Below are 21,780 nucleotides of genomic sequence, written 5' to 3'. Positions count from 1 at the left end.
AATTAATTAATATCTTCTGTCTGTCATGTGTACCTTCTTTAATTTGACTCCTTTATTTAATAAGAATTAATTCCTTGTTATTTTTAAATGCTTTCTGTCAATGTACACTTGTTATTTTCCCTCTGGCCCCAAAATGGCCACCTTTTTCAAAATCACACACTGTTGAGTGTCTCTGATGAGGAGGGTGAAATTCAAACTCTTTGTGGAGGTTCTTACAGATTACAAGTGACAGAATCCTAGTCAACACTAGGTTACACAAAATAAAACAATTTATTGAAAAGATACCAGGATAGCTCTCAGAGATGAAAGTAGAGCTGCCAGACCAGGGAAACTTAGATGAACTTGGTGACTGGAACCAGAGGCCCAAGCACAATCAGTTTTGTCTCCCTTCCTCTCCTCTCTGGGCTCCTCTTTGTGCAGCCTTACTCTTCCCCTACTGCATGAAGGCTTCCTCCATACTGTGGGAATGTGGCCACAGGCTACTTGCTAACCTCATAGGTAAAAGAGTTTTCCCCTCCAGCTCTAATTAAGTTTACAGATATGGGCCCAGACTCTCCCTGTTCAGGTCATGTGTCATCCCTTGGTCCAATCACTTTAGCAAAGGGGATATAGTATTATGATTGGCCCAGTCTAGGCCGCATCCCACCCTGAGGCTGGTTAAGGTATCCCAAGGGGAAGTAACTTGATTGGTAGCTTCCTGGTTGTACTGGTGGGAAGTCAAAGATGTAGGATATTTTCCCAAACAGACAAAATAACGTGTCCACTACAATTCTAATTACTAGTGCAGTGTAAAAAACTACCCCAGGGATGCCTAGCCAATCAGAGCAGATATTGGCCATGAAAAACTATTCTTATTTAGTTTGTATTGACAGAATAACAAACCTTACCCCAAACAGGGCTTCCAATGGACACCCTAGGGCGAACCCACAGCAGCAGTTCCCTAAGGTATTGACTCCTCCATGATGACAACTCTGAGGTTTAGCAGCTCCTGTCAACAATTCTCACTCTCTCCTCTCCCGGAATAGCTTCCACTTCCCTCCACAGCTGCACAGCTCAGTCAAATTCTCCCAGAGGGAGTTCACCACAGAACTATGCTGTGCTGAGAGCAACAATGCTACATAACTCTTTCGAGAAACTTGCTCAAAGTTCCCAAGGACGGCATTAGGAAAGCCAGCCCATGAAATACAGCTCGTGTCATACCTCCTCAGCAGCCTCTTACTCTGCATCAAAGCAAGACACAGATTCAGGTCCCTGGGCTTAGGGAATGCCTTCATAGTCCCTAAGTGCACCCCAACGGCTGGAGTGTTGAAAGTCCTGCTCCAGCAGAAAGAATGCTGTCTGCATCCAAGTTTCCAGAAGACTCTCCAAGAACCAAATTTAGCCTTCATTTGTCTACACATAGGCAAGCAGATTATATTTTCCCAGCTAAAGATTAGCACACATGATGTATTCTGGAAAAGCAAAGAAAGAATTAAGAAAGACCATCAAATGTAAGGAAGTGACATTAGAGACTAAGGCCAAGATTATCCACACCCTCATATTCCCAGTTACCATGTACAGGGGTGAAAGCTGGATAGTGAAGAAGGCTGACAGGAAAAAACTGATTCATTTGAAATATGGTGCTGGAGGAGAGCTTATGGATACCACAGACTGCTGGAAAGATGAACAAGTGGGTCCTAGAACAAATTAAGCTTGAACTATTGCTGGAGGCAAAAAGATGAAACTGAGGCTATCCTACTGTGGGCACATCATGAGAAGGCAGGATTCTTTGGAAAAGACAATAATGCTGGGAAAAGTAGAAGGCAGCAGGAAAAGAGGAAGACCAAATATAGGATGGATTGACTCTATAAAAGAAGTCACAGGCACGAGTCTACAGAAGTTGAGTAGGACTGTGAGGACATAACATTGTGGATATCACTCATTCATAGGGTCACCAGGAGTTGGAGCTGACTTGATGGCACACAACAACAACAATGTAAGAAATTAATGCCATTGTAGAAATTCCAGAATATTTATAAATATTGTATATCCCTTCATAAGCAAACAACTTTATTAAAGACTATGGGTAGCAATGTAGGTGTAGATTTGATGCCTTGACTTATAGCCAAAGTTTTATCTTTAAGTCAAAACTCCAAAAGCTAACTTGCTACTATTAATCAAAGTAATAACAATAAAAACAAAAGAGAGGAGAATACTGAGGGAATTGATGACTACCGTAGGAGATGTTAACAGACTTTGCTGACCAAAGGACAATGAAGGCCAACTGTACATTCATTTCTTTGACATGTTCAACAATCAGGTCAGATAGTCAATTATTAATGGTAGTGCTGAGACAAAAGGCCTTAAAATACCTTTATGGTTTGTAGTTTCTTAAGTTTTATTTGGTGTTCTATCTCAAATTGCTTTTGTGCTACTTGCTGATGACCTTCCTATCAAATATCCACGCATTTCTAAAAAATTATTTCTTGATCAACAGAATGGAGGAAAATTCAATTAAGTGCATCAACGGACATAATTTTCTTTCTAGTTTACAAAATTGATGTTAACAGATAGATCATCCTATAAAAAGACAAATCATTCCAATCCACCTTTTAATGATCCAATATGAAGAATTGCATATTAGACTGTTAAAAACTTGCTTTTATTTAATTACCATTTTATTGTTAGCAATCAGATAATGTAATTAATGCTCTATGATATTAAAATAGTTCATTATTACCTTCCTGTTTCTTTTTGAATGGTTCATCCTAATCTTCATTCTTTAGTACACACTTAGTGTATTTCATACCTTAATAAAGTCTCAAACAGTGCTCTGATTTTTACACTTACTGTCATCTGCTGCTATTTCATTCAGAACAAGCACAACATTGCACAATGGAAAGCACACTGGCCCAAGTAGCAACTGACCCTCTTTTGAGTCCTGGCTTGGCCACCTACTAGCTATGTGCCTTAAGAAAAGGCAGAGATTAGCACTAAATCAGTCGTTTCCAAACTGTGCTGCACGTTACAATCGCCTGGAGAGCTTTAAAAATTCTAACCAGCAGATCACACCCATATCAATTAAATCATATTGGGTGGGAGCCAATATGCACCAAAGTTTGGGAAACTTAGGACAACTTTACTAGATGATCCGAGGTCCTTTAAATGCTAGAGTTCTGTGTTTCCGTGACTTATCATGTGAGTCTAAGTATTCAGTAAAAATAAAAAAATTCAACAAGATGAAAGTAGGGAATGAATGAGGAAAACTGAACTTGTTTAGGGACTGTGAAGTAGAGAGAAGCCTTCAACTGAAGCCTGCAAACAGGATGGAGCCTCTTGAGAAGTGAATTGCCAGAGTAGATTTTACTTGTGTTCTACTCTGGCCATTTCTGCCAGAAGACAAGAAGTAAGAACAGAAACTTCAAGAACAAAATTACATTGTGGACAGCAGCTGTCCAATAGAACAGAGATTGATCAAACTATGTGGAATGTGCACTTAGGTATATAGGAAGGAAAAAGGCAAGACTCCATTATTTTATTCTCTTGTCAACATTAGCCACTCTAAGTCTTTCTCTTTCCTCTTACTTCTCTTTTCTTCTTGTAGGAGGCAAGAAGGATGATTTATCCATGGTCCTGGCTTCTTGTGAATATTATCATCAGAGTTTTGTCCCTTTAATTGATAGAGGTAGGAGTGTGGTCATGTTAGTCTTGCTTAGGGTAATCAGGGACCTATCTGATGGATCTGTAGGATTGGAAGAGATATAGCAGTGGTTTTAAGAAGGCTTAATTAAAAGGCAAAACTGACATAGGTTGGTAGGACCTACAATATTGTTTGAAGCAATCCATGCATACCTTTAACCATATTAGGAGGCAGTGATCAATCAACCAGCTGTTTAACAAGAGAAACCATACATTCCTCTAGACAAAAGAAGAAACAAATGCAGGTCAAAACACTGTCGAAATTTATTACAGACCACCTAGCTGTTGTGAAAGTGAATGATATCTTTTGAAAGCAGTTTATAAAAATGATACAAAGACAGGATAAAATAATAAACAGTTGCATTTAACTGGAAATGCCGTCAAAGTTTTATTTGCGTTAACAGTGTTACAGTGTCTGAGTACATTTATAACAGCAAATGCTTGTTAAATAAATGAATGGAGTGAATTTTCCTTTTTTTTTTAAAAAAAGATATCTTTAACCATTCTGAACCTTGCTTTGCTAACTCTTTTATTTCTCTAAAGTTAGAAGAAACAAATACTTTAGGAAATAGATCCACAACATCCCTTTAGTTCTGCAGATATTTTTAACAGCTTCGTGGAGATATAACTGGCATACAAAAAACTGTACATCTATAAAGTGTACAATTTGATAAGTTTTGACATACGTAAGCACCTGTGAAACCATCACCACAATCTAGATAATGAACACATCCCACATCCGCGGAAGATTCCTCAAGCCTCTTTGTGATTCTTCCTTCTTACTTCTCCCAGAACGCTGCCCCCTCCATTCCCTGGCAAATGCTGATATGCTTCCTGTCATAAAAATTAGTATGCATATCCCAGAATTTTATATAAGTGCAATCATATACTATTACTCTCTATGTCTGGCTTCTTTCGCTCAGCAAAATTATTTTGAGATTCACTCACGTTGTAACATATATCAGTAGTTCATCCCTTTTTATTGCAGAGAATAGTCCAGTACACAGATATACCACAATTTGTTTATCCATATATCCATCAATAGACATTTAGGTTGCTTTTAGTTTGGTGCTGTTACAAATAAAGGTGCTATGAACATTTGATTCAAGTCTTCGTATTGATATATGTTTTCATTTCTCTTGATCTAGAAGTGGAATGGCTGGATCATACGGTATCTACATATATGTTTAACTTTTTTTTTTTTTTGGTGAGGAAGATCGGTGCTGAGCTAATGTCTGTTGCCAATCTTCCTCTTTTTGCTTGAGGAAGATTGTCGCTGAGCTAAGATCTGTGGCAATTTTCCCCTATTTTGTATTTGGGATGCCACCACAGCATGGCTTGCTGAGCAGTGCATGTGTCTGCACCCAGGATCTGAACCTGTGAATCCCGGGCCACCAAAGCTGATTGCATGAATTGATACACTACACCACTGGGCCAATCCATATGTCTAACTTTTAAGGAAAGTAAAAAATGAAAACTTGTTTTCCAAAGTGGTTATATTATTTTATATTCCAAATAACAGTGTATGAGAGTTCCAGCTTCTCCATACACTAACCAACACTTGGTATGGTCAGTCTTTTCAATTTTAACCATTCTAGTAGGTGTATCTCTCACTGTGGTTGCAATTCCATTTCTCCAGTGACTAATAATGTTGAACATCTTTTCACGTGCTTATTTGCTGTTTGTCTATCTTCTTTGCTGAACATCTGTTCAACTGTTTTTTTCCCTTTTTTTGGGGGGTGTTTGTTTTCTTATTATTGAGTTTTGAGAATTCTTTATATATTCTGGAAACAAGACTTTTATCAGATATAAGGTTTACAAATATTTTCTCCCAATCTGTGGTTTGTCTTTTCATTCTCTTAACATGCCTTTTGATGAGCAGAAGTTTTTAGTTTTGATGAAACTCCATTTATCAGTATATTCTTATATTTGTCATACTTTTGGTGTTGCATGTAAGAAAACTTTGCCTAACCCGAGGTTAGAAAGTTTTTTGCCTATTTTATTATATAAGTTTCAGAGTTTTAGGCTATGTGCTCATATGATGCAAGGTAGGAATCAAAGCTCATTTTTTACATATGGCTATCCAATTCTTCTAGTAATATTTGTTGAAAAGATAATGCTTTCTCCATTGAATTGCCTTTGCACCTTTGCTGAAAATTAGTTGTCCATTCTTGTGTGGGTTTATTCTGGACTCCCTATTCTGCTACATTGATCTATTTCTCTTTGTGGCAATATCATACTGTCTTGATTACTGTAACTTTATAACTAATCTTGAAATCAGGTAGTATTAATCCTCAAACTTATTCATCTTTTTCAATGTTGTTTTGGCTACCTAGGACCTTTGCATTTCCATATAGATTTTAGAATCAGATCATAAATTTATAAAAACAAATTTTAGATTGCATTAAAACTATAGACCAATTTGAGGAGTAATGGCATATTAAAAACTTTGAGTCTTCTGTCCCATGAACACAGTATAATTCTCCATGTGTTCAAATCTTCTTAAATTTCTCTCAGCAATGATGTGTAAACTTCAGTGTACACATCTTCGATATCTCTTATCAGAGTTGTACCTAAGTATTTCATATATTTTGAAGCTATTATAATGGTATTGGTTTTTTAAATTTCAATTTTCAATTTTTGCTTGCTAGTGTATATAAATGTGATAGTTTTTTGCACATTGATCTTGTATCCTATAATTTTGCCAAACACACTTATTAATTCTGATAGATTTTTTGTAGACTACCTCAGGTCTTCTAGATAGATGATCATATTGTCTGTGAATCAAGAGTTTTACTTCTTTCCATGTCTTTTTCTTGCCTTATATTGGCTGGAACCTCCAATATAATGTTGATTAAAAGCAGTGAGAGTGGACATCTTTGTCTCCTTCCTGGTCTCAGGGAGAAAACATTCAGTAATTTACCATTAATGAAGTGATGAAATGAGTGTGTATTTTCCATAGATGCCCTTTATGTTGAGAAAGTCCCCTCCTCTTCCTAATTTGCTAAGAATTTTTATCAAGAATGGATATTGAATTTTGTCAAATGTCTTTTCTTTGTCTATTGAAATGATCTAATGATTTTTTTCTTTTTAGTCTGTTAATATGGTGAATTACATTGACTTTAAAATGTTAAAGCCAACTTGCATTCCTGAAATAAATCTGACTTGGGATTTATATATTGTTGAATTCGAATTGCTAAAATTTCATTTAGAGTTTTTCACCTGTGTTCATGAGGGATATTAGTCTGTGGATTTATTTTCTTGTCTGATATTGGTATCGAGATAATGCTGACCTCATAGAATGAATTAGAATGTGTTGCCTTCTCTTCAATGTTTTTGAAGTTTGTACAGCATTTCTTCCATAAATATTTAGCAGAATTCACCGGGGAAGACATCTAGACCTGGAGTTCTTTGTTGCAACGTTTTAACCTACAAATTCAATTCCTTTAATAAATATAGGGTTATTCAGGCTATCAATTTTCTTTGTTTTGTTTTGGGGACTTTTGGTGAGGAAAATTGGCCCTGAGCTAACATATGTTACCAATCTTCTTCATTTTGCTTGAGGAAGATTGCCCCTGAGCTAACATCCGTGCCAATCTTCCTCTACTTTTGTATGTGGGATGCCGCCACAGCGTGGCCTGATGAACAGTGTGTAGGTCTGTGCCTGGAATCTGAACCTGCAAGCGCTGGGCTGCCAAAGTGGAGCACACGAACTTAACCACTACACCACCAGGCTGGCTACACTATCTGTTTTTTCTTGTGTGAGCTTTGGTACTTTATGTCTTTCAAGGAATTTGTCTGTTTCGCCCATGTTGTCAAATTTATTAGCATAAAGTTATTCATAATATTCCTTTCTAATCCTTTTAGCATAAAGTTATTCATTATTCCCTTATAATCCTTTTAAAATCTGTAGAATCTGTAGTGATATCATTTCTCTCACTCCTGATGTTAGTAAATCCTGTCTTCTCTCTTGTTTTGCCTGATCAGTCTGGCTAGAAGTTTATCAATTTTGTTTTCCTCAAGGAACCAGTTTTTGGTTTCACTGATGTTTTCTATACTGTTTTGCTGTTTCGTTGATTTCTGCTCTGATCTTTGTTATTTCCTTTGTTTGGCTTGATTTGAAATTAATTTACTCTTATACTTTCTCTTTTTAAATTTTTTAAACATTTTATTTTGAAGTGATTTTAAACAAAGTTGCAAAAATAGTATAGAGGGTTCCTATATACCTTTTACCCAGCTTCCCCTAATGTTAACACCTTTTATAACCATAATACAATGACCAAAACCAGGAAAGTAACATTAGTACAATACTATTAACTACACTAAAAGCCTTATTCAAATGTTCTCATTTTTCCACCATTTTCTTCATTTTCTGGTTCTTTCTCTGTTCCAGTATCTATTTCAGGATCCCACATTGTATTCAGTTTAGTGGGTTTTTTTTAAGTGTATAGTTCAGTAGTGTTAAGTATATTCACATTGTTGTGAAACAGATCTCCAGAATATTTTCATTTAGCAAACTGAAATCCTATATCCATTAAACAACATTTCCCCTTTTACCCCTCTCCTCAGCCCTTGGTAAACACCATTCTACTTTCTGTTTCTATGAATTTGACGATTTAGATACTTCATATAAGTAGAATCACACAAATTTGTCTTTTTGTTACTGGCTTATTTCATTTAGCATAATGTCCTGAATGTTCATACATATTGTAGCATATGACAGGATTTCCTTCCTTTTTAAGAAAGAATAATATTCCATTATATGTACATACCACATTTTGTTTGTCCATTCATCCATCAATGGACATTTGGGTTGCTTCTACCCCTTGGCTATTGTGAACAGCACTGCTTTGAATATGGGTATGCAAATATCTGTTCAAGACTCTGTTTTCAATTCTTTTACCTGTATACCCAGAAGTGGGATTGCTGGATCATACGGTAGTTCTATTTTTAATTTTTTGAGGAAGCTCTTTACTATTTTCCATAGTGGTTGCACCATTTTACAATTCTACCAACAGCGCACAAAGGTTCCAGTTTCTCCACATTCTCATCAACATGTTATTTTCTGTTTTGTTTTTCTTTATAGCAGCCAGCATAATGGGTTAATTATACTTTCTTAAGGTGGTAACTGAAGTTATTGATTTGAGACCTTTCTTCTTAGCTAATATGGATGTTTAGTGCTATAAACTTCCTCCTAACAGGATTTTAGTAGCATCCCACAAAATCTGATATGTTATGTTTTCATTTTCATTCGGTTCAAAATACTTTCTTTTGGATTTCTAATTTAATCCCATTTTGGACAGGAAACATAATTTGTATGACTTGAATCCTTTTCAATTTTGAGACGTATTTTATGAATCAGAGTAATGTTTATTGTAATAACTTTTCTTTGTGCCCTTGAAAAGAAAATGTATTTTCCTGTTGTGGATGGAATGCTCTATTAATGTCAATTAGGTTAAGTTGATTAATAGTCTTTTATAGACTCACTCTCTGTCTAATTGTCCTATCATTTATGAATAGAGGTATAGAAATGTCTACCATTGTGCATTTGTCTATTTGTCATAACAATTCTATCAGTTTTTGCCACATTATTTTAAACTGTATTATTAGATGCATAAATGTTTCCAATTGTTAGGTGCTCTTGATCCCTTAATCATTATAAAATTATCTTTGTTATCCCTGGTAATATTCTTTGCTCTGCAATATACTTTTCCTTAAAATACTGTAGAAAGGCCAGCTCACTTTTAATTAGTTTTTTGTATGGTATATCATTTTCCATCCTCTTACTTTTTCATCTATTTGTGGCCTTACATGGAAGTGTGTTTCTTGTAGTCAGCATATATGTGACTACGGTCTGGCAATATCTGCTTTTTGATTGGAGTGTTTAAAATATTTATATTTACTGTTATTATTGATATGGTTAGGTTTAAATTTATCTTGCTATTTGTTTTCTCTTTGTCCTATCTGTTCTTTATTTTCCTTTCCCTATTTTTTCCCTTCTTTTGTATTATTGACTATTTTCATGATTCCATTTTATCTCCTTTGATAGCTTTTTTCCAGCTGCTTTTAAATTTTTCTCTTGATTATTGGCTCTAAGCAATTTGATCATGATGTATCTTGATTGCAGTTTTCTTCACATTTCTTGTGCTTGAGATTCATTGACCTTCTTTTTTTTTTTTTTAAAGATTGGCACCTGAGCTAACAACTGTTGCTAGTCTTCCTTTTTTTTCCCTGCTTTTTCTCCCCAAATCCCCCCAGTACATAGTTGCATATTTCAGTTGTGGGTCCTTCTAGTTCTGGCAGGTTGGATGCCGCCTCAGCTTGGCCTGATGAGCAGTGCCATGTCCGTGCCCAGGATCCGAACTGGTGAAACCCCAGGCCGCCAAAGCAGAGAGCACGAACTTAACCACTCAGCCATGGGGTCGGCCCCCATTGACCTTCTTATATCTGTGGTTTTATAGTTTTCATTAAATTTAGAAACATTTTAGCTGTTATTTCTTCAAATATTTTCCCCAGTCACATTATATTAGGCTGCATAAAGTTGTCCCACAGCTCAAGGATGCTCTGTTTATGTTTTTTTCTAAATTGCCTTCTGTGTTTCATTTTCTATATATTCTATTAATATTTCTTGAACTTCTCTAATTTTTTCTTCCTGCAATGTATAATCTACTATAATTGCATCTAGTACGCTCTAGAATTTAGATTTGGGTTTCTTACATCTTTCATGTTTCTATTTAACTTTTCAAGCATAAAGGACTACAGTTATCATAACCATTTTAGCGTCCTTGTTTGCTAATTCTAACATCATTGTCAGTTCCATTTGATTGATTTATCTCCTCATTATGGTTGTATTTTCCTGCTTCTTTACATGCCAGATAACTTTGATATGATGCCAAACATTATGAATTTTACTTTGTTAGGTGCTGGATATTTTTGTACTTTTATAAATATTCTTGAAGGGTTTTTTCCCCCTGGGATTCAGTTAAGTTCTTGGAAACAATTTTCTCCCTTCAGGTCTTACTTCAAGATTTATTAGGTCAGATGGAGCACTATTTAGTTTAGGACTCATTATTCTCCATCACTGAAGCAAAACTCCTCTGTGTTCTCTACCCATTGTCTTCCATATCTGGAGGTTTTCCAGTCTGGCTGGTGGGAACAGGCACTATTCCTGGCCTTGCAGGAGTGCCAGGGACTGTTACCTCTAATCCTTTCAGGTGGATTTTTTTTTTAACTCCAGCCTTGAGTAATTTGCACTAGTGTGAGAAAGCAGAACTACTGATCAATAAAGGAAATTCCAGAAGTTGATTTCCAATACTTAGGGATGTCATAAATGCAATAGATTACCCTAGGAGGTAGTATGATGAGATTTCTCAAACTGAAAACATTCTGGCAAAAACTACAAAGCCATTTATTGGAGATTTTGTGATAGAAATTCAAGTTTTATTATTTAGAATGTTGTGTCAGATTACTTTTAAGTTCTGGGACATCAGAGCACATGATTCTCGATAGCGATAGAAATGAACCAGAGTTTAACATGCTTGAAAAGTATAAATTCAACACAGTCTTACCCTATTCTGTAAATCATATAGCAAATACACTTTCACAATTGGAAGTTATAATAATATTCATATTGTTGTGAATTGTTTAAATCAGTTATTGTTCATATTTTAATATTCATATTAACAGTTAATATTCATGTTTCTGTGATTGTTTAAATCAGTAAGCCTCTATTTCCCAAAGAATATTACTTCTCTGTTTAATATGAAAAGATTTCAAGTCTTTTGGAGTATAAACCTTTTGGTTTAGCTTTTACGGTATCACCTGAAGTAATATAGTGAATAGTAATAATAGTTTTTGTTCATAAAACCAAATTATAGGTAAAACCAACCTCAAAGAATGAGTCAGATCTGTGTGATCCTATTTCCAATGGTTCTGGGGAAGCCCCTAGAATAGGTTTTTCTGAGATTTTTCATCATCAATAACAAAATATATTTAAGTACCTCTAATGTGTAAGATACAGGCCTAGAATATTCTTCCTCGTTAGAAATGGACAGAAGGGGTATCTACACATGTAAATGATTATTCTTTAATATTCCTGCTGTATCTTTCATGGCCTTAACAGGAAACACAAGGTACACTCAAAAGGATTTAAATGAAGAGACTTAAAAGAAGGTTCTATTTATAGAGGTGTGTGCAGTGTGATTATTACAGCACAAAGCTGTTGCCACCCTTAGGCCTAAAGGGGCAAAGAAGTGATCAGTGTTACCAAAGTGGCAAAAGCTGGACCCACAGAAGATTTGCCAACTGACAGGAGCTGTGACTGTGGAGTAGTGCTGGACTGCCAAAACCATGCTGCTAGTTATGGAGGGAGGGAGGAGAATAAATATCTCAACCTCTTTTTCCTCCAGCCCTCTGATCACCAGCCAATGCTTCCAGGACCCAGCCAGAAGCCATAAGATTGGGAGCCCAGGTAAGGATTCAATACTGATATTCTATGAAGTGAAGAGGTGTATTTGTTTATTTGTTATTATCTATCATCTAACCAATAGAAAGTACGCACCATGAGAGCAGGGAGCTTTATTGTATTCACTACTGTGTCTCTACCACCCAAAATAATTCCTGGCATGCAGAGGGTATTCAGTAGATATTGGTTTGATTGTTTGCCTAGGTACAAGTTTGACTGGCTGCTATTTTCAATATAAACTTTTTGGAATAGGAGGCTTTAAAGCCACTTTCCTACATTATTTAACAGCTAGATAAAGACTTGCAAAATAAATAGATAATCAGAACAAAACTTAAACTGGATTAGAACAAAACACATAAAGGACCAAAATTTCTGGGCTTAACACCCATGGGGTTAAACCAAGGGAAACCACTGCAATAATTCTTGGTGAAAAGATTCAGCCAACACTAGGGAACTACACCGTTAGTCTCTCAAATGGATCCGCATTCCAAACTAGTCTGAGGAGCCAGAAAGCCTCACCATGAATAAACGTCCACACAGCCCTTTGATGTGAGCCTGGCAAAAGAGCAGCACTGAAGAATGAAGTCTGACAGCTCTTCAGACATAATCTTCTTTGGCCGACAGAATTAACGTCAAATGAAATAAGAACCTAGGCAGCTACTTACACTCCCCTCTAGGCTGCCCAGAGAGAAATAAAGAGCTCTTTTCCTCCTTTATTTGAAGGTAGCTAGATATTAAATGGCTTTTGAAGTTATATGATTTTAATTTATTCAACATAAAAGTGGCCAAAATGAAAAGCCCATCATCTTGTTTAGCATAAATGGTATTTATTTACTCATTTAATATTTATTGAGCACTTACTATGTGACAGTAATCACTAAGCATCAAAAAGGAGTAAAGTACAGTCCCTGCCCTCTAGGGAATTACACATGGCAGAAAGGATATGAAAGATAGTGATTAGTTACACGATAGGGGCTATACAAGTGGTAAAAAGCGGCACGATGAAAATACAGACAAGGGAGCATTGCCCAGAGACATCAAGAAGGGCTTCCCAGAGTGGATGACATATACGCTGAGTTTTGAAGGAGATGTAGAAATTTTCTAGTTGAACAAGAGGATGTGGGAATGGGGAAGGCATGGCAGGCACTCCATAATACTGCCAGTATCTGCACTTGTGTTCACCATCCTGTTACTGCTAGCAGATATTTTAATTGTGATGAACTAAGGAGAAAAGTCAGAGGTGGAATGAACTCATCAGGGATACAGTCACACCACGTGAAGGCCAGATGACCACAGAGTAAGTTTTTGAACTATAGTTTCACAATAGTTCAAATAAATAAAAGTAATAGGAGAACAAAGTCATCATAAATCACATGGCAAAATGGGCATTTAAATCTCAAAAGAAGCGGCACCACTAAGTCAGAACCATGTTCATATTGCAAGTGATAATTCAGTTGTAGCAACAACTTCTGCCATATTGAATTAATGTTCTTAATTTGATCTCATCCAGTCTTATGGCTCTAAATACCATCTATCTATCAATCTACCCATCACCAAAAATTTTATCACTAGCCTATATTTCTCCTCTGATCTCCAGTTTGGTATATGTTCAACAGGCATCTCAAACTAACCATTTCCAAATAACAACTCTTATTCTGTCTACTTTCATCCTTCCAGCCTGCCCTTCCCCCAGACTTCTCCATCTTAATAAATGGCAATACCAATCCTCTGTTTGCTCAGCCATCCAGTCATCCTTGAGCCCTCTCTTTCACACCCCTTATTCAATCCATCAGCAAACACTCTACCTTCAAAATATACTGAGAACTTGACCATATCTCACTACTTCCATTCTATCATGCTGGTCTAAGTCATTGTTATTCCTTACCTCCTAACAAGTCCCTCCACTTGTCCCTTGCCACCCTTATAGTCTATTCATCATATAATCCTCAAAGAGATCTATTTAAATAAGTCACGTCATATCTCCCCTCTACTCAAAACTCTCCATTAGCTTCCAGTCTGATTCAGAGTAATATATATGTATAAATGTATGTGTGTATGTATATATGTGTATATGTGGGTATATGTATATGTATAAAATTGCCTACAAGGCACTGTAATCTGCACCCTCCTGCCCCACCACACTTTCCCTTGACCTAAGTCCTACTACTTACCCTCAGTCACTCTGCTTCAATGCTCCAGCCACCTGGCCTCCTTGATGTTTCGCACATATATCAAGCAGCCTCCTGCCTCAATGTTTATTGTTCTTTTTGCTACTTCCCTCATGTCCTATAAGTCTCAGGGAGAACTTTCCTGGCCTTATATGAAATTTAAATGACTCCTTCACCCCATCTCCATTCTCAGCCTTATTTATTTACTTTTGTATAATTCTTGACTTACCACATATTTTACTTGTTTGTATATTTCTTGTTTCTCCCCCCCTGACTGTTCCATGAGGGCACATATTTTTGTCAGTTTCATTTACTGCTGCATCTCCAGTGCCTAATATCTCTGGGACACAGAAACTGCTCAATAAATAGAATTTAATTTTTTTAAATTATGCAGCTTTTCATTACACACTAGCATTTGGAAAGGCAATGCAATTATAATACATTTCCAGAAATCATTAAATATTTTTTGAGCATTCAAACCAGAAGGGGGCAGCAAAGCTTCAGCAACTCAGCAAATAGCCACCATCTTGGGACAGCAATTCAGAGGAGACAATTAATGGAAGATTAGGCAGACCAAGCTCACCAGCTGTGGAGTCAGAGCTGAAGAGGGTGAGGCCAGAGAGCAAGTTAGGATTTTGTCCTCACCAAGAAGCAGGGAGAGGGGCAGAAATAGAGGGAGACAAGGCTTGTCCAGGAGCATGAGACCCTGGTGGGAGTCAATGGAATGAACAAATGGGAACCTAATCAGATGCCAGAGTATTAGGCAAATTATCCCAGCAAAGTCAGGCAAACCTGTTGGTAGTGGCCACAGGGAGGTACGACTCTCAAACAACAAGCCTTCTTATCCTTTGTAGCCAGAGTCTGGAGTCAAAATGTACCTACCTCTAAGAACACTGGTGGGGAATTATCCAGGTCCCAACAATGTGGAACCTCTTCCCTGAGGGTCATGTTTCTTTTAATCATTGAGATGTTCTACATCTAATACTTTAAGTAAAAACAAAGATGGCAAGTGCTTAGGTCCTGGTTGCTACAGAAGAAAAACCAGATATTGGTGACTTCGAATTATCAAAACAAGTTAAAATAATTCTAGTCACAAATGGACAGAAAAAGACAGGGGCTTTTTCCATTATTCACTCGGACTCTGTCTCTTACTAAGAAATCGTCATTACTTAGATTTTTTTTTGAAAAAGTTACCATAGTCTTTTCAACCCTCTGTTTTCAATCTCTTCAAGCCACTTCCCAAGTTCCTTTTTCCTCCTGTTCCACTCAGCATTCTTCTTTCTCACATGACTTAGAGCTACTCTGTTTAATACAGTAGCCTCTGGCCACATGTGGCTCTTGAGCATTTGAAATGTGGATAGTGCAACTGAACAACTGAATTTTAAATTTTATTCAATTTTAGTTAATTTACATTTAAAAACTCACACTTGGTTCAGTTACTGGGAAACTGTTAAGCATGTTTAGAATAACTTGAGTGCATGAATCTTTCCACTGTAAATGTTATGAAATACAAATATGTGTATATATTTCCGATGAAAATTTAGCATCCGAATTGCGATATAATAGTGTATAAAATATACACTAGATTTTGAAGACAGTACAAAAAACATAAAATTTCTTGTTAATTTGTCTATTGCTTGTATGTTGAAATGATAGTATTTTGGATATATTGGGTCAATTGAAATATATTATAAAATTAACTTCACTTATTTTCTTCCTTACTTTCTTTAATGTGGCTGCTAGAAAAATTTTAAATTATACATATGTCTTTCTTTATATTTTATTGCACCACCCTGATTTATAGCCTTACTACTCAAACCATAGTCTGTGCATCAGCAGTAAAGGTGTCACCTGGGAACTTTAGAAATGCAAAATTAGAATCTGCATTTTTCTTTGTAAAATCCCTGAGTAACTCGTTTACCATTAAAGTTTGAGATGCAATGATCTAGACTGTGACCACCAATCATCACCCGTCCACTCTTCCTCTGTATTTCAGCATACAGAAGCTGCTCAATCAATAGTATTTAATTTTCAAACAATTTTTCAGCTTATTACACTCACCATTCCTCTCAAATGGCTGGTGTACCAGACTCTGATCAAGCTATCTGCCAAACACCACTGTTCTCAGGAAATTGCTGCCCCCATTTCCAATGCCTTCCCTGCCCTTCGGCTACCTGAAACCTAGTCCTAACTCTACCTTTCCTCCACACGTTATAATCATAGACTCATAGAATTGCCCTGGGAGCAGGGCCTGAGACAGGGATTTCTATTCAATTGATTTATTCCGGGAGTGATCTCAGAAAAAGATGTGTGAGAGAAGCAGAATAGGGCAGGCGAAAATACTAAACAAGGACGTGGTCTCCAGTGGAGACTAGCTTTACCCTGATGCTACAGCATGGTCTGGAGCCCAAACTGCACTACAGTGTTGTTCCCACCTTATGGTAAGGGTGGCCCTTTTGTACTGTCAGGCTAGTCAATCATTGGCTGAAGCTGGGGGGTCAATGCATGGCCTCCATGGTAGCTGACTCCTTTTTAGCTAAAACTATCTATGGAAGGGGCAGCTGTTACCAGCTAACCCACAGCAGGTGAGTCGAGGATGTATCGGCCTTTAAAGGGAATTGGGTTGAGCACTGACATCACACACAGTCAAACCCACTGCTCAACTCAGATTTACTTGCTTTTCACATTGTTTACTTCATCCAAGCACAGCTTCTCCAGAATTCTGACTGGACACGATTTCTGGAAAACCTTACAAAAAGAGGATTCTTGAATGAAATACAGTCCCAGCTGTTGTTTGGTCTTGAGGCCAAAACTCATAGCATCTGCCTCCTCCACTATCATTCTAGAATCCCCATCCTTTCAGTTAGCACTTCTGCTGGCCTAGACGGCTTGCTTAGAAGGTTGGCCCAGACCCTCATTTCTGAGGCAGCTAAGCTCCTGGTTTCCCTGCAGTTGTCAAGCCACGATTGCTGTATTGCTCATTTACAATTACAACTGGGCACAGGTATGTCAAAAGAAGCCTTTACTGGGGCTGGCCCTGTGGCCGAGTGGTTGAGTCTGCGTGCTCCACTTTGGCGGCCCAGGGTTTCATCAGTTTGGATCCTGGGTGCGGACCTCACACCACTCATCAAGCCATGCAGTGGCAGCATCCCACATAGCAGAACCAGAAGTACCTACAGCTAGAATATACAACTAGGTACTGGGGAGCTTTGGGGAGAAGAAGGGAGAAAAAAAAAGATTGGCAACAGATGTTAGCTCAGGTGCCAATCTTTAAAAAAACAAAAGAAGCCTTCACTCTTTTGTAAAGTACTGGCCTGGTGGTGTAGTGGTTAAGTTTGCATACTCCACTTTGGTGGCCTGGGGTTCGCAGGTTTTTGCAGGTTCAGATCCCAAGCACTGACCTAGCAGTGCTTGTCAAGCCATGCTTTGGCAGCATCCCACATAAAATAGGGGAAGATTGGCCAGATGTTAACTCAGGGCCAATCTTCCTCCCCCGCCTCCCAAAAAAGCAGCCCCAGTAAATCACCTGAACGCTAGCATACTTCATCCTGTTCTCATTATGGAACAGCATTTCTACCTCCTCACTATGTGTTAGGGTCAATCACCTTTACTGGTGTAGCTAGTTCGTTGTTAATTTGTTTGTCAACTGTCATAGGGATCCCAATGCGACAGAAGCCATAAGTTTAAGTTTGGTAAAATTCTTACAGTGCCCCCTATGAACTAGGGCCACTAAAAACCCATAAAGCCTAAAGTTAATACCCCAAGTGAGTCACTGGCAGTGACTCCCACTTTAACACTTCAGTCTCTGGACCCATGCATTCTACCCATTGGTGACACCACTGATTGAAGATATAAACTACATTCTAAGGACAGTGTATCATCCTGACGTGGTGTCATTCCCAAGCTGGTACCTCAGCTGCACCTTCAAGAAGCCATTCCTTTACTTTATCCTGAATCAGAAGGTGAGAGACCCCTAAAAACGTCATGGATATAGGAGGCCCCTGAATTTTGTATAGTTTATCTCCCACTCTCTGACACACATGTGTCTTACCATGCTTTCCAGGGTACTTGTCTCATGTTTATCAGGTCCAATTAACATATCATCAATACAGTGGAGTAATTCGAAATTCAGTGAGATGATCAGATGGTTAAGGTCCTTCGGACTATACTACGACGGAAAGCAGGAGAATTAACATAGCCCTGAGACAAGACCATGTATGTATACTGCTGTCTATCCCAAGTTACACAAACAGCTTTTGATACTGCCTCTGATGTGGGCCCTCCCAAAGGAAATGGTGAGTTGCTAGCTTTTTGATTTTTTAAAATATTAGAACCATTCAAGCATTTCCACTTCTATAAGTCTTTTGGCCCCTTCCTCTACAGTTTGCCACAGGAGCTCTGGCATCTCTATATCATTTAATGCAGGCCATCAGTCTTTCAAAATGTCCAAGAGTCATTCCAGAAATGTATTAGAACCATCACTCAGCACTATTGACAAAGGTTTAAATCCTGTATCACAGGAGAGTGCTCCCATATCATCATATCATCCCATATTCAGCCTTGTATTCCTCCCCTCTTGATTCAGCATCCTCAGGATTCATTCTCAGGCATACTCTCTGGTTTTGGTTGAAATATGTTGGCGAGGAGCTGCAGCAATTTTAGCACATAATTCCTCCCCTCTGTTTACCTTACCCAGCATTTTCCCAGTCAGGATATGCTAACATTTGATTTTCTCGTGACCAGTATGGGAGAGAGGGCAGATTCTGAGGAGGGTGGGGATTGTTCTGTAAGGCATCCACCTCACTTGAAGTTTCTGCATAGTCTTCAAGAAAGTGAGTCTTTATCTTCCAACAAGGGGAGCAGGCCGGTTCTACAAGTGCAGAGCATTCAAGGGAATCCAGGAGTTCAAGGTCCTCAGAGGTTTTAGTCCTGAGCCTTGCCTTCAGTATGACATGTTCTCTGGCTGCAGAAGATAAGGTTCCCTTTAAATGCTGCCAAAGAGGCCTCTGATCCTCACTCTGTGCTGTGTATTGTTCATTAATAGAGATGAGCTTTGTCATCTCTCTTCAATTAACGGCACTAAGCAAGAGCCACCCAATGTCAGTCCTTACAGTTATTTTCCCACATTGCTCAACCCCACTAGACATTACACCAGGTAGTAGATGGCTTTTCCCCTATCCCATCCCAGGTCACCATGGTGAACTAAATAAGGTCTTAGCAATTATTCAACTGTAGCATGCCAGGGACTATCAAACTCTACTTATCATCAGCAATAGCATCCTCCTTGTTATCTAGCTCCAGAATAATCCAGAATGAATGATCTAAGGACAGAAACACATCCTTAGAGTCTGTATCCTAAAACCACTTTCTAGATTTATAAAATGTTAGGACTCAAAATGCCTGTCTTATTCCATTACCCTGGAAGCAGAGCCTGAGACAGGGATTCCTGTTCAAGTGATTTTTGGCAAGTGCTCTGAGGAGAGGAAGGGAGAGGGAAAGAGGGTGAGGTGGGGGCAGAGGGGTGGGAATCTACTCAAGAATGTGTTCTCTGCTAGAGACTCACTTCAATTTGATCCTACGGGGAAGTTCTGGAGCTCAAATTGCCCCACTGAATTGACCCCACGTTGAGGTGAGGGACTGGACTTTGTAGTAACTTGCCAGTGAGTCATTGGTTAGCATCTGCTCTTCCCTGGTTGGCGATTTGGGGTGTGGTGTGTATAGCCTCCCAGGCAAGGTGGCTCCCATTTCCCTAAGGGTTTTCCTTTAGGGAAGAGGATATCTCTGATGCTGACAACAGCTGAGAGCTGAGTGAACTGGCCAGTAAAGGGGATCTGGGCAGGCACCAATAGCATTTATTACAAGTGCTTAAAGATTAGCTACCTCAGTGATTTTTAAACGTTTTTTTCCTTTTTGTATGACATACTTCTTTGAGAAGGCATTGAAACTTGTTAATCCTCTCAATAAAAAAATATACATGATATAGATATTTGCATGTACTAAAAGGATGTTGACATATGAGTTAAATAAGACCCAAAGAATTTATATGACTTGCCCAAAGTTTATGCTGTAAGTTAGAGAATAAAATGGCCAGGGTACCAAAGTTTTAAACATCAAAACTTTCTGATGAAAAAATTTTATAATGTATTATATATACTTGAGGTATTGAAGCAACGAGGTATCTGAAAAGTGCCTCATCACAGAAATTCACAGGTATGTTAAAGTCATACGCATGAGCCTCAAAATATTTTTTTCTGCATATAAATATTTCTGTTTGTAATGTTAAAACAATCATAAAGGTCTACTTAGAAGGAAGATTTTGTGCTAGTGGGATTAGCAGAAAAGATAAACATTCGTGTATAACCAGGGCTCAAAAGTGCCTTGTTTTTACCAAAAGTACAAACCTTAACGTTTTTGCTTTCTTCTTCCTTAAGAGTATCTTTGGGGCCAGCTCTGTGGCACAGCAGTTAAGTTTGTACGTTCCACTTCGGTGGCCCAGGGTTCGCTGGTTCAGATCCTGGGTGCAGACCTATGCACCGCTGGTCAAGCCATGCTGTGGCAGGTGTCCCACATATAAAGTAGAGGAAGATGGGCACGGTGTTAGCTCAGGGCCAGTATTCCTCAGCAAAAAAGAGGAGGATTGGCGGCAGATGTTAGCTCAAGGCAAACTTTCCTCAAAAAAAAAAGAATATCTAAAGCATGAATTAAAGTTTACAAGTTCAGAATATTTTTAAGAATGGCTGTATGTTTAAATTTCCTGTCTTCTCATTAGTGGTGGTGTTACTGAAAGTCCAGTCTCTGATCCTGATGCCAATCCAAATAATGAGAACAGAGTCTTGGGAGAAAAAGGAAAGACTTTACTTTGCCAGGCAGAGGGAGCAAAGTAAAGGCAAGTGCCTCAAAATTTGCTTGCCCCCCGTTAAGAAACAAGTAGGGGTTTTTATTTGGGGTTTTAGGTAGGGGAGAGGGTCCAGGACTTCTTGGTCAGCATTTTCCCATCAGCCTGTGTCTGGGGCTGCTTCCAATGGAGGAGACAAAGGACTTCTCAGATGAGTGTCCTTGGCTGTTTATCTCCATGGTGGAGGTAGACTCTGACGTCAGGAAGCCGAGGAGTTGGGCCTGGGCAGCTTTGGTTTCTTGATATTCTCTAGATATTAGTTTCTCTATGAAAGAACTTCAAGTTCCTGTGATTAGCCATAACTTTAGTGGGAGCCCAGCATGAGTCATCTGGACGTTAACAACTTGTAACTTCTATTTGGTTGTCAAGCTTCCAGGAGTCAGAGGTTAAAGAAACAAGTATTTACATGTGAGTGTAACTAAAGAACCAGGGAACTGGCAACTTGTGCTTTTAGTTTTAATCCAGATATGCTGGGTTCACTGTAGGGTAACCAATACCAGGGTTGATATGAACTAAGACCCGGTAACAGTGTTCTCTATAATGCCTTTAATGTAAGTACTATTATAATTTGATTT

At 38.2% G+C, this 21,780-nt stretch overlaps 1 protein-coding gene across 14 annotated transcripts in view; it reads left to right on the top strand.

Annotated features, from left to right (window-relative positions):
- The window catches only part of RNF180 (ring finger protein 180), a 276,935-nt gene that overhangs the window by 37,381 nt on the left and 217,774 nt on the right, over positions 1 to 21,780 (top strand). For 6 of the 14 annotated variants that reach the window (XM_014734852.3, XM_070246217.1, XM_070246211.1 and 3 more), the window contains one exon: positions 12,087 to 12,148. The exons of the other annotated variants lie outside the window; for them this stretch is intronic. The gene's annotated coding sequence lies outside the window, so the exon portion shown is untranslated. Of the gene's footprint in view, positions 1 to 12,086; positions 12,149 to 21,780 lie in introns of those variants that run through there. 14 annotated transcript variants of the gene reach the window in all.

The sequence above is a fragment of the Equus caballus genome, chromosome 21 (assembly GCF_041296265.1).
Source record: "Equus caballus isolate H_3958 breed thoroughbred chromosome 21, TB-T2T, whole genome shotgun sequence".
Taxonomy (NCBI): domain Eukaryota; kingdom Metazoa; phylum Chordata; class Mammalia; order Perissodactyla; family Equidae; genus Equus; species Equus caballus.
This window is presented reverse-complemented; position numbering and strand designations above follow the sequence as displayed.